At 38.9% G+C, this 13020-nt stretch overlaps 1 protein-coding gene across 6 annotated transcripts in view; it reads left to right on the top strand.

Annotated features, from left to right (window-relative positions):
• The window catches only part of dlg1 (discs large 1), a 745269-nt gene that overhangs the window by 256846 nt on the left and 475403 nt on the right, over positions 1 to 13020 (top strand). The window lies entirely within an intron of this gene.

Below are 13020 nucleotides of genomic sequence, written 5' to 3'. Positions count from 1 at the left end.
TTTTTTTAAATAGTGAGTCTCCTTTTTGTGTGTTTCTGTGTGTTTTCGTCTGTGTCCACTAGTGCTAAGTGTTATACATCATTTATATATATACCCAAGCTATGTGATTTTTCGGGTACCAGGTCTTCCTGGTAAACCATAACCGGCACAGGGAAAAGAGCTGGCCCCCCTACCCTGATGTGTGAATTTCACACGCCGTCGGGCTTAGTACTGGGTGAACTCTACAATAACCTGCAAAACCACCTTCGTGTTTTCGTGTTGATTACTGTGTTTATGGTTATACATATATATATATATATATATATATATATATATATATATATATATATATATATATATTATATATATAATGAACACTGGATTATCAAGCCATCATCAGGGACTAAGTATAATCTCTAAAATTCTGAAAGCAATCTTTGACGTTCGAACAATCGGGGTAAGATGAAAACCTTCATTATGTGGCATTAATAGCTTGGCAGACAGTTGGGTTGCGATAGTTTTCCGGTACTCCTTGAGGCTGGAGCGTCTACAAGTTGTCGTAATCTAACACGATTAACTATTTATTCGTGGGGCTTGTGCTTTCTTAGGTATTTTTTGGGAATGATAGTTGTATTTAGTAGCGATAATTTAATCGTGAGTGACTATAATGCAGGCTGGTTAGTGTTCATGCTGCAGCTATGAAATTTCCTACCATTCATCAAGTAAACTTTGATTTGAATGGAGCCTATGCAAGTCACATAGTTTTGCTTTATTCTTTCATCCTGTCATTCTTCTTATGCTTGTCCTGCTTCATTGTTCGAAGTGAATTATATATACGTAATATAATATATTTTTGTACATGAATGAGTGCATCTGTAGGGCGTCATATCATTTCTGTTTCCAGTCTTATTCCTTAATATTTGAGATTTTATAAGTTCGATACATATATTTCTAATATTATAGCTTTTGCTTTATTTAGAATATTGTTACCTCTTTCTCATATCAAGAAATGCTGGCGAAATTAGATTGGCCCCTGGAGAACCTAAGTAGTTTCTAAAGGTTGAAGACGACGTATATTAGCATCGTAAAGAGTCGCTTCCGACTCTGGAGGCGCCATTTGACCATTTCCCTGGCGAACATTATGGGCATTCAGTTTAAGAAATCAGTTCTGGCGCCTTGCCATTTCGTTTCTGAGGTTTTCCCGTCCCATCACTCATCTTGCACACGCAGTGACGCCTTTTCTTTTATCCCACTCGAAAAAATGCTATCTTTGGTCGCAGACTTCGCCACAAGCTAAGCCTTATTTTTGCTTTTTTGAGCTGTTTGTGTCATTTTTCTTGCGCTGCAATCGCGAGAAAATGCTGTAATGCATGTGGAATTCGAAGTAGTCAGATTGCCATGATCCAGTTTGAAAACAACTTGTGTGATGGGGAGCCAGGATCCTTGAGAACTTTTAGGAAAGTAAGATTTTACGATAACAGCCATTTTCGTGGCGTACTTGCTAATATTTAATGCATATGTCCATAGCTTTCTCGCGAGCATAATAAATGCGTGAATGAAGCTTGAAATAGAATGTTAAGCGTTTGGAAGTTGACGATAATGGCGTCATAGGACGAGTAATTGGCCCTACTTCTATTTCAAATGTTGGATGAATATAATTCCTCGGAATCTTGCGTACCTGTACAAGTATTTTAAGAACTCATCGATTTACTCATTCATCGTTCGATGTTTGAATTTTCCCAATTGCTTTGTCTTTTTTTTATTTTAAATAAATGAAAATTTGCTAATGGGACAAAATATTCTTTGATTCAAAACGGTTGGCTCGAGTAACACCATCAGCTGATTGGCACAACATGAGTTTTCTGTCATAAATATGATACCCCTTGATTTTTCTATGAAATTATCTATGAATTATAAATATATTATTTCTTTGAAGTTACCATGTAGAATAAACGGAAAATTGAAATTAAAGAATGTGTATGCCACAAATCTCATTTTAGTAGTTGCATTTCATTAAAGGCATCGGCAATGATGTGTTTCAGTTAAGTGCATTTATTTATTGTGTTTCCTAAGACAGCACAGGCGTGAATGAAACTGGTCTAATCTCTGATTAAGTTGAGTCTTTTAAGCGACTCTCCTGATCGCAAGGAAAGCTACGCCTGCCACGAGCCAGTGGTTACCCACGGGAAATTTTAATCGGGCAATGAAAACGTGAGTTCCTTGCGAACTGCGCAGGCTGGGAAGAATGTTTCTCTCTTAAGGGAAGACGGGCGTTCATGTAAATGAATTCCTCATATATGTATGCGTAGCGTTTGCAAATTTTCAGGCGATCTTCATCTCATTCACATTTAAGGTTTCTCGTGCTGCAGCAAGGAATAGCGGCGAACCGCAATCGCATTAATACGTACGGTTTTCGGTGAGCAGTGAGACTAATTCTCTCGAGTGGTGGTAATTTGTGTTTCAGCGCGTAATGCAAACACTCATATTATGATATGCCTTAGGAGTAGTGGGGTCTTTATGTCTGCAGTAAATATTAAGCCGTCATTGATGACGTTTGCCCAGAGTTGCTATGGTGCTTTTCTTTGTAGGGGTCGTTTTGAATACATTATGATTGGTTGAAGCTATATGATTATCTTTTCGTTTTTGCTGCTGTCGCTTTCGAGTTGGTTGACTCATTTTACTTCCTATAATTTTTCTCACTATTCATATTAAAAATCGGTAGCGTTTGCCTTTATTAAAAGGAGCGAAACGAACTTTCTTCAGTAATAAGGCTCCTGCACAAAGAGCCCTTAGTGAAGAATGGTAGTCTCGTGTAGTTACTTACAGAAACGTCATATTTTTTCCCTCAATTATATACGAGGATGGAGGATAAGGTGGGGAGAAGGAAGGTTTACCCATCATAGCTGTATCACAGAAATACAGGTACAGGAAATACTGTAGTTTCCAGGTTGTAAAAAAATTGAATTCGCGAAATATTGCTTTATGTAATGTAAGTAATATTTTTTTAAATTGTTTAAATTTTTTTCTAGTTTCAGGATACACATTCTAGTTAATCATTTTTTTAATTGCCAATTTTCTAGTTTAACTCTTAACTGCCCTACAATTTACATTTCTAAGAGAGTGCTGAGTAAATGTAGTCGAAATTCGGCATTTTATAAATTGGGCATGTTTTGAACTGCTCGTGTTATTTATTAGTCCTCTTTTGTGGAATTGAGTGTCTCTTGTTTTAGCATACGTTTTTCTCGTTTTACCCTGCTTTATTAGTAATTATTTTTAAGTTTATTGTGATTTTTTTTACATGTAACTTATGCTCACGAAAAGAACATTCAGTCATGCTGTATTGATCCTGCAATGAAGACATTTGTTTTGTTTTCTGCAATGCACTGCATGCTTATTCATTCCGAAATACATCAGAAAGTGATACCTAGTTTCCCTTTGGCCTACTAAATGCTGCTACTCTGGCAGGTAATACCAACTCCATGGAATTCCCGGAGGATTTCGCTTCGAGAAATTGGAAGCGCTCTTTGGGCCTGGAATGTTACGGTTGACGTCCTAATCTCCGCTAATGAGGGTGTAGAAGGGTATAGATTGGGTACGTTTTATATGTGTCACTTAATAACTTCCTGTAGCGAAAAAAGTTAAATCGCAAATGGCGCTGAAATCTCAAAAAAATTTACTCGGTTAACAAGTGTGTGTACTGAACACCCGAGACATCAAATGCACAGGTTTATTACAGTTTTTTTCAATCAAAACATCAATGCGCAAGCTCACAGGACATCAGATTCCATTCTTTTAAGAATTAAAAAAGCGGCTGCCACGCCTTAAAATTGTATGAATGAATCAATTTTATTCCTCTTTATTTTATATGCGTCATCTGTAAAAAAAGTAGTAAATTTCGGAGGTTTTCCTTTCTTATACCCAATGTGGACATTTTCGATTATCGCCTCTTCAATATTTGCTTTACCCTTAATCCGGCCTACGACATTAGTCATTCAATGCGCTAAGGGCACACATTAAATAAAATGTTAAGGAACGTTTTTGTGAAGCAGAGGCGGTGCTTTAATTTACTATTCCGATTTTGTTCCGTGGGTATCATCTGTTAATATATCTTTAGAAAATATATTATAAGGAATTTAGCTATTAAAATATCTCGAAATGAATTTGTATTGTAAATGAATGTTGTTTTACATCGCTGCTGGTTCGTGTCTACTTCGGATTTCAATGAGTACGCATAACTTGTTTGCCTTCCATGAAGTTTGTTCAAAGGCCCCGAGGGGTCCATTCATATTGGGTGTGCTCGCATTCGCGGCTTCCAGCTTATCTGGTGGGCTACAGGTATAATTGTCCATCGAAATATTCCGGCCGACCTAATAATTATGTTATACGTATTATATTTTGCTATCACGTTTTCTAATGCAGTAAAAGGAAAGGCGTCGGCCCATTATAGTGCACGTTTTTCACACTATAAGTTTCTCTTAATTCAATAATTACTTGGATAGGGAGTGCGGAAATTCTGCGTAAGAGCAAATTTCCCAAAAAGTCCCACGTTAAATCTTTTAAGAAATCCGACAAATGTCACTTAATCAATTTTTTTATGATATGTTTCACCAGGGGTGATTTATTGGAAAAACTTAAATGAATATTCCTCTAGCATTGATTGAGTATGAAATCCATGAGAGAGTGGGTAATATAACATTAATAAGGACTAAACAAAAGAGGAAACATTGCATTAAACCCAGTTAGCATAAATAACCCCGTTAAGCGCTGGGGTTAAAGTAACTGGAATGTTACTTTGGACACCTACGATCAGCAATACGAGTCAATTATCGTGGATATTAAAAAAAGGAATACATGAGAAATATTACATGCATAATTACGACTGTATTTCTCTCGTTTCTAGATATTTTTTTACGGAAGTAAAGTATATTGTTGCGTTACAGCGGCTCGACTCATGGTCGTCTACAATTACTTATTTGTTCAGCCTCTCTCTCCATTGGCCACAGACCGAGATTATTCGAGACCCCAGGTGGCTGCAACTCCGGTGTTCTAATTAGCAAGCACGGGGCTTGTACGTGTCTTTAGTGGCATCTAACTCCCAAGGGCTTGCTGCCCCAGGCCCTCGTCTACCGTCTCTTCCTGTAGTAGAAAAGCCTCAGGGTCGCGCGGTTACCATACTAAGGCCACCTTTTGACGATGCTTTTCGACACCGATCTCTCGTGGTTCCTCCGACTAGCTAACTTTATGGGTCCCAAGTTGACGGAGATTCTTGATTGCATGGTGATCCTCTGGGGTAATTATTCAGTTTAAAATGTTTTCTTCCCTTAAATTTGCGATGGAGAATCGGATGGAGCCGGTGATGGCCAGCATGGAAATATAAAAATATGGGTCTTCCACATTGCTAGGTTTTGTATCATGCTGTCGTATGTGGCGTATTCCTTGGAGGAATTGTATTAAGGTTTACTACAGTTTTTTTCCCAAAATATTTTGAAAATTTGATTGGGGGAAAAGCATATCGTAGACATTATTAAATATGTTTTTTGAAAGAAGTTTGTTTGCCTTCTGTTTTAAGTGGTTTTATGTTGTCGAAAAAACCGACGTCATCTTTTCCTGACTAAATTAACTCGGTGCTAGCAGGTTGGTCCTTCAGCCGCGGGTTGGAGTCCCCTTTGGGCATTGTTGTTGCTTTTACTTGGCTTAATGTAACGGTATTGTGTGACTTAAACTCATTCATTATCTTCTTCCAAGCTTTCTACGTAATCCATCGTCATAATAACTCATTACACATTTGCTGTGCTTATGGTAGGCGAGCCCATTGTTTTATTGAAACTTTTATAATTATTGAAAAAGATATCTTTTCGTTGTGAGACAATATATATGTACTAGAATTTATTGAAAAATAAACATATATATATTAGCATATATTCACGTTAAGTGAGCTGAGTCTTCCCTAAAGTTATGGCAACTGCCATAACTTTGGGGAGCATAGCTTCAGAAATCCTTGAATTACGACTCGTACTTAGAACAAAGTTTGCATCATGGTACAAAAGAGGCCAAATGAAGATGGCTGTCTTTGAAACGATGGGTGAAATTTAGATCTTCCCATCATAACGTTGGTGTTTACTCCATTAGATAGACATATATCGATTAAAAGGATTTAAAGGCGGCGATAAGAATCGGCAATTCATAGCTGAATGTTGAAACAAGTAATAATATCACAGAGGTCGCCCAATGATCTTATGCAGTTAATATCAATGATTTAATTCCTAAATTAAGTTACTGAATCGGTAAGATGTTCCTAAAGACTTTTATTGAAATAATTGGGAAGCATTGTAGATGTTCTTTCAAATGTCGTAAGCATTTCCTTATTAAAAATTTCCCTGTCGAAGGAAAGTAATCTGTCGCTCAAAACGAAACCAAAAGGGAACGTTATGATGGTGCTTTAAATTTCGCTCTGCCGTATTATTTGCCGTACTATCCCTGAGTGAGCAATGGGCTTCAGTAAGTGGCTGTACTGTTGAGAGGTTAACGTTTTGAAAAAGGGTTTTTCCAATCGCTCTTGAAAGGGTTCTTTTCTTCTTCAAGTGAGGCATTTTATGAGTTTTGTCATTCGGGACGCGGCACTGTTTCAACTATGAATACTGGAGTTAGTAACGGTATATGAGAATGAGGTAAGGGTCAGAAAGAGGGGAGGCTCTCTCTATGGGTACGAATTCAAGCCAAAAAAATACTTTCTGAAATGGTATTTTCTCCGCACACTCATAATAAACGTTGGCATTCAAAAAACATGCGAGTGAATTCCGTGTCGCAATCTGCCTGGCAGCTCTCGGAAGCTGCACGTAGCGTTTGATTCTCGGCCTACGGGATGAGGTGGGTTCGGCGTAGCTCTGTAAACTGCGAATTCTGTTCCGCGGACAGTTGTCGCATCTCGTGCTGCATCCCCGTGACAAAGCTAGTCTTTGCGATCGAATAAGGAAAATTTTTTTTCATATGCACTCTAGACGAATGCTCTTTTCACGATGAGTGTTGTTCTAGTTAGAGACTGAACGATATCATTTTGAACTCCTCGAGGAATGTTCTATAGTTTATTTTCATATTACCCTTGCCACACCATCCAGGGTCGAGTGATGTGAATCAATCTGACAGATTTTCGATTAAATGTTAATCAAAGATACCGAAAAATTATTTTAAGTGAGGGAATACTCATTTATTGCCAATATAACTGAAGAAGAGCGTCTTGAATGAACACCATTTCGTTAAAAATAGCTCGCCTTTTTCAATTCAGAACTAAAATGTTTTGAGCAGGGAGGAATTTATTAATAAAAATGGAAAGAATCATTAGAAAGTGTTTTGAAGATAGTTTGAAATGAATTATGAATAGAATTATCAGTTCCCTCGCATAATTCTATGATCATATGTTCTGTTATTGAATGGTTAGATGTATAAGATTTAAGATATTGCCAACGAAATATAACTATGCTCTTTTGAAAGTATTAATTCGTTGTTATTATTTCATCAAGTATTATGCAATGCTACGCAGATAGGATGGATAGAAAAATCTGTTATAAATCTTCCATCAACATTAGAATACATGTATTGTATCTAAACGGTTCTAGCTCAAATCACGTAAGCTTAAATGACAGCATTTGCTTAAATCATTGAATTATTCATTGTTTCTTCACCTTCCAAATGCATAAATAGGTAGCGATACTCATGTGACATTATTTTAAATTAAATTAAAATAAAATTATACTATTTCGTTGCCATTTGTATTATAATTCTACAATTTCAGAGGGTAATAATTATGCGTTTTATTCCTCTAAAGCCCCCAACATTTCGAAGTGTAATAGGAAGCCTCGGTAGTTTTACTGGCTAAAGCGCTGGTTTCCAGGTTCGGATCCCGGTCAAGGTGGATGACTTTTTCACTCTGGTATTGCTGCATTGTAATGCATATTTAGCGAATGATTCCGTTAAAAGTTAATGTCGCGGAATCTCTCGCAGTTTCTTGGAATTTGTAAGACAATTGATGCTCTTTTTAAACGTTGGCTAGTATAGTTTTTGTAAACTCAACAGGACAATGCCTTTTTTTTTTGAATTTTCCATTTTATTAATTATATCTCGCAGTGTCATGCAGGCAAACGTTCTGGTAGAGAGTACTAAACTAAAAATTATACAGTATGTCAGTCAAGCATACCTTGCTAAAACTTCTTGTTGTACTCAGAAAACAATGTAATTCTCTTTAACGAAGTAAATCTTTGTCATGCATGCTGCTCCCTTTGTACTAATAACTAATAGTGAGAGAGTTGTCATAGAATAAAGAATGACTATGCATTTTGGCCATCAGCTTTATTGATGAAAATTCCGTTATAAATTTTCCAGGTTTCATTTTAAATTTAAGCGAAATGATTAATAATACCTCCGCAATTTACTTAAAAGCTTGAGGAAAATCACCGAGATGAATATACTAGCAGACGTGAAAAATCTCGGACCTTGGTGAAAAATCCCGTACTTGGAATGTTAAACGCTGGGTAGTTTTGGCCTTGGCGCGTGGTCTATTTACGATGCGGTATTAGCTCGATCATTTTCCCCCCAAGAAGTTCTCTTCCGCCCTAGTTGACGCGAATAAATCCCCGTTCTCACTCTTGCCAGGAAATTACATCTCGGCCGTCTAAGTTGTTTCGAAATTTACTCTGAGGCGCAGAAAAATGTTTACTCGCAAAGAAAGCAATCCCAATGGTTTCGAATGAAATGTCGGCCTTTCATTTTGGCTCGGCGCGGGGCGAATAGGTCTTGGAGTGCCTGACTTGGGAGTTGAGGGATATGGCCGAGAAGGGCCAGACGGGAAGAGGAAAGAGGAATGGGAGAGGAAAAGGGCGCGGCAAAGGAAGGGAAAATAAGGGACGGCGATGGGAAGGAACGAATCGAAAGATGGATTTTGGGAAAGTCATTGCTAATGGTTTAAAACGGAATCCTCAACTCTTCTTTGGTGAGCGCGTTATCTGCGAGAGATTTACTCGATCGCCCCAAGCTCCGGGGATAGTTAGTCTTGTCGGAACGGCCTTTGTCAATGATTCAATAATGTCAGTGTCCAGGGTTTGAATTAATTCACGCCCATCGATGAGATACGGCGTCCCGAATCAGTCGAAACATAATGAATGGAATCCAAAAGGAAAATAAACGTTGGGATCGATGGGTGCGAATGTTTTGAGTTGCGGACAGTAAATAGTGGTTGGATAACACCGAGGGTAAAGACTGCGTTGTGTATCTCTTTTGGCGTACCCTTGCAGATTCAGCATTATTCGTCAGTGGATAATAATTTTTATGGTATGGCACCATTTATGTAGCAGGGTTACGTAATGCCTGTTATGCCAGTGCTTTCAGTCGAGTAAATTGATTGTTACCTCGTAATTTACCTGATTTCAGCTAAGCGCCAAACATAATTTGTATTGGTTTATCAGTCGATCGCTTTTAAATTGGCACTCATCATTTTTAGATTGAGAGTTAAATGACCGTCTTTTTTAAATTCTATATCTCCTTTTATGATATTCTCATTTAGACATTTCTTTCTGTTAAAATATCCAGCCCTTTTATTTTCCTCTAGGTACAGGAATGACTCCGGTGGCTCGTTGTTTTGCTATTTATCCTGGATGATCCATTTCTTTTTAATTTATTTGAATTTATATCCTAATGGGTGATATTCGTTTTCGTTGCACGGTGCTCAATTTTAAAAATATGCTTAATTTTAGGTATTATTCATTCTCCCGATGCTCAATAATAACAATGTATTTTGAATTGAGTCGACATGGAATTCCGTTTCGTAAAGTAGGTGCATTCGATTTTTGAACAGCAACATAACAGATTCACGGATTGAATTGAATAAAAATGTCCATGTTGAATATGTACGTAGGCTAATTAAGCCGTTATTATGTATGATGACTGAAGGCAAATGCAAGCATATGGCGTAAATACATAATACATTTCTAAATTAGGATAAAGATCTACAACGTGTTAGAATTTAGGTGTAATCTGGTTTTAGAAGTTCCTATAGAAAGTAAAAAACAGTATGTGTAATTCTCATTCATCTCTTATTCCTTCGTTAAAACGTACGAATGCAGTTTGAATGAATTCTCGGTATCAGTGAAAGAACCAAAAAACTATTCGAATGTATTTCACGTCCGAAATTTCACCTAGATCAAGTTGTATATACGTCACTAAACTCCGTTCATTGGATCGGCACTAAAATTCTTTTTCCAAATCATTTATAGATAAGCATCCATGCTGTCCATCGAAAGTAGACCTTACGGTTCAATGAGGATATCAGGTATCCCTTGAGGTGCCCACGTCTTCCAAATCACTTAATCCGCCACCTCTGCGGTCCGTAACGTTCCGGATTTGGGGAGTATTGCTGCGTCCCTCTCAAACTTTCAGTAGTAGTAGTAGTAGGAGGAAGGAACGAAACATCTGTATCTTAGAACGTCAGTTCAGTCCCTCCCGTTTCTCTTTTTAATCCGCCCTCATGATGCATGGTGTGCGGTTCTAGTCTTAATGATTTTTTGCTCGAGTGTAATGTCCAGAGACACATTTTTGACTCTATCCCAAGGATCACGAGTCGTTCGAAGTTATGCGACGGGAGAGGATTCTTTGTAAAAATCCGTATATTACTTTTTTTTTTTACTCGGAAAAAATGATGCTATGGGAATGAAAGGAAGGCGGGTATCAAAGGATCTCATGGAGTCCCAGTTGGAAAGATGGGAATACAGATAGACGACCTTCGACCTTCGAACCGTATCCTCCCGTACTTGTGTTAATGCTTTCCCGGCAAGTAGGGACAGCAATTTGCGCCCTTCACTCGGGAATGTGTTTGAGACCCTCACGTGATGGTGCTCAAGTATTCAACGCTCACGTCATTTCATCATTTGCAGAAATTCTTGTCAATTAGTTCTCTATCATTATAGTCACGATAGAGATGTAATGTCAAAGGTATTATTGCGTCATGTAAGGGTTTCAAGTAATATTTATTATTCTGTAGCTTACAAAGTAGTTGTACTTCGATGGAGTTCACGATGTGGAATTTCAATGTTAGTTCTAGGTTTTAAAAGACTTTAATTTCGGGCAGTAATTATGTATGAAATTAGGTTATGCGAGTGTTCGATTCTTATAGCCAAAAGCATAATGTAATAAATAATTGAAATTCACGTGTTTGATGTTTATAATAATGTTAAAATATTTTTTCGTTTTTAGAGGAAGCTCATTACTTCAGAGTTCGGAAGTAATAATTTGAAGCATGGCAAACGCTGCAATGCATTTTTTTCGTCATGAAACAAAACTTTCGAAAGAACCATTGTGTTGGGCAGTGGCTTTAATATTTCATAAGGTGAGAGCATCGTGCTTTGGTGATTCAAACGCACTACGACCCATTTAGTATGCAGATGGTAAGGGCTATTCGGCGAGCTTTGCTGGTCCCGGAATATCTACAATAAACAGCCGCTTAATTTTTCTCGAAATTTTCTGGGCTTCATTTTGTTTGCAAATTAGTTCGTTATGTACAGCCAGTTCCACCTAGAACTCAGCTGAAGTAACTTCATGTTTTTTCCGCACTAACCTAATTTTTCCGTCCCTTGGAACTGAATAATACTTCGTGAAATATTTGAAGTTTTCTAATTTGATTAATTCAATTTTCCAAGCTTTTCCTGCGATACGTTATATATTTGGCTCGCGGGCACCTTGTGGATTTTCCCGAAAGAAAAGTAAAAATGTATTTCTGGTCGTGTTCGTTTTAGCATGCATTCATTTCCATGGCTACGTTTCCTTTTTATCGGAAGATTGAGCATGCTGATTGTGCTCGGGAAAAAATTCTCGTAACCAGTCGCGAATTATTTCGTGGCGCCGATTTTGTTTTTTTTTGGAGATTTCTCGGTGAAAGAGCTCGATGTGCGAGGGAAGGTACGATAATTAATCCGCCGAGGGCGCGGCGAGGCCTCCTGTTTTCTCGTCAGACTTCCGGGCGGCATTCCTTGTCGTCGCGCGTAATCATTTTGCGATGAGAGAGAATTATCGGATCCTGTTTGTGTGTGTACGTTTCGTTCGCGTCGCAAATGGAATTTTCCGATTTCGCCCATCCATCCGCGGGACCTAAATCGATCCGAAGGCGAGGTAGGAACGATGGGAGAGAAATTGGTGGCGCGGAGTGTACCAGGGGGAGGACTGGGAAAAGGGTTTTAAGGATACCATAGGGGAGAGAAGAGAAGCGAGTTGGGGGTGGATGTTTGTTTTTATTATTTTTTTATTTTATTTTTGGCTTCGGGAGTCCTCCCCCTATTCAATGTTGAATGACTTTTTAAGCTTTTGGCAGCGTGCCTCGGCAACATTTGTCCCTTTTTATGTCCGTCCTATTTCCTTTACCATTTTTTTTCATGCGGACGTACATGCGACTCCTCCTCTTTCTTTTATTTAATACCGTCCCGTATCCCACTTGCTCCTTTCAGCTCCCTGAAAACCCGCTTCCCACACCAGGGCCACGTACTCTCCTTCAACATCTACTTACCCTACTCCCACCCCGCACGCTTCCCATTCGGTGCATGTTCCATTAATGTGATCCAGGGATTTTGGTCCATGCCACCTTCCCCTCTACCACTGTGTTGCCCTCCTCTTCTTGTGCGGGGCGGGATCGGATAAGATGGAATGCGTGCGCCGGTGATGATGATTGCTGGCGCCGGTTGGGTTGGTTGCCTCCCCCGGCCGCCCCCCCTTCTCCAACTCTTGTGTATGTGCGGAGCAGTCTTGGTTGGATCGGTGGTGGGTTACGTGTGGGAAGGGTTTAGGAGAGTGAAGGCGTGGAATGAAGAAGGGGCACGGGCCGGAATAGAGTATGGTGTGGGAATGTGAGTGTTCTCCGTAGCGATTTATATTCCGCGTCAGCTTGGGCCCCGTGTCAATAAGGATCTGCTCGAGCCGAGATAATCCCTCCTTCCTTCCTCTCCGCCCCCACGGCTCATTCATATCCCACCTCCTAACTCCTTCCTGCTAAAAGGATGAGCGATATCG

Source organism: Hetaerina americana, unplaced genomic scaffold (assembly GCF_022747635.1).
Source record: "Hetaerina americana unplaced genomic scaffold, ioHetAmer1.1.p SCAF_7, whole genome shotgun sequence".
NCBI classification, from domain to species: domain Eukaryota; kingdom Metazoa; phylum Arthropoda; class Insecta; order Odonata; family Calopterygidae; genus Hetaerina; species Hetaerina americana.
The sequence above is the reverse complement of the archived record's forward strand: the minus strand, read 5'-3'. Positions and strand labels throughout refer to the sequence as shown.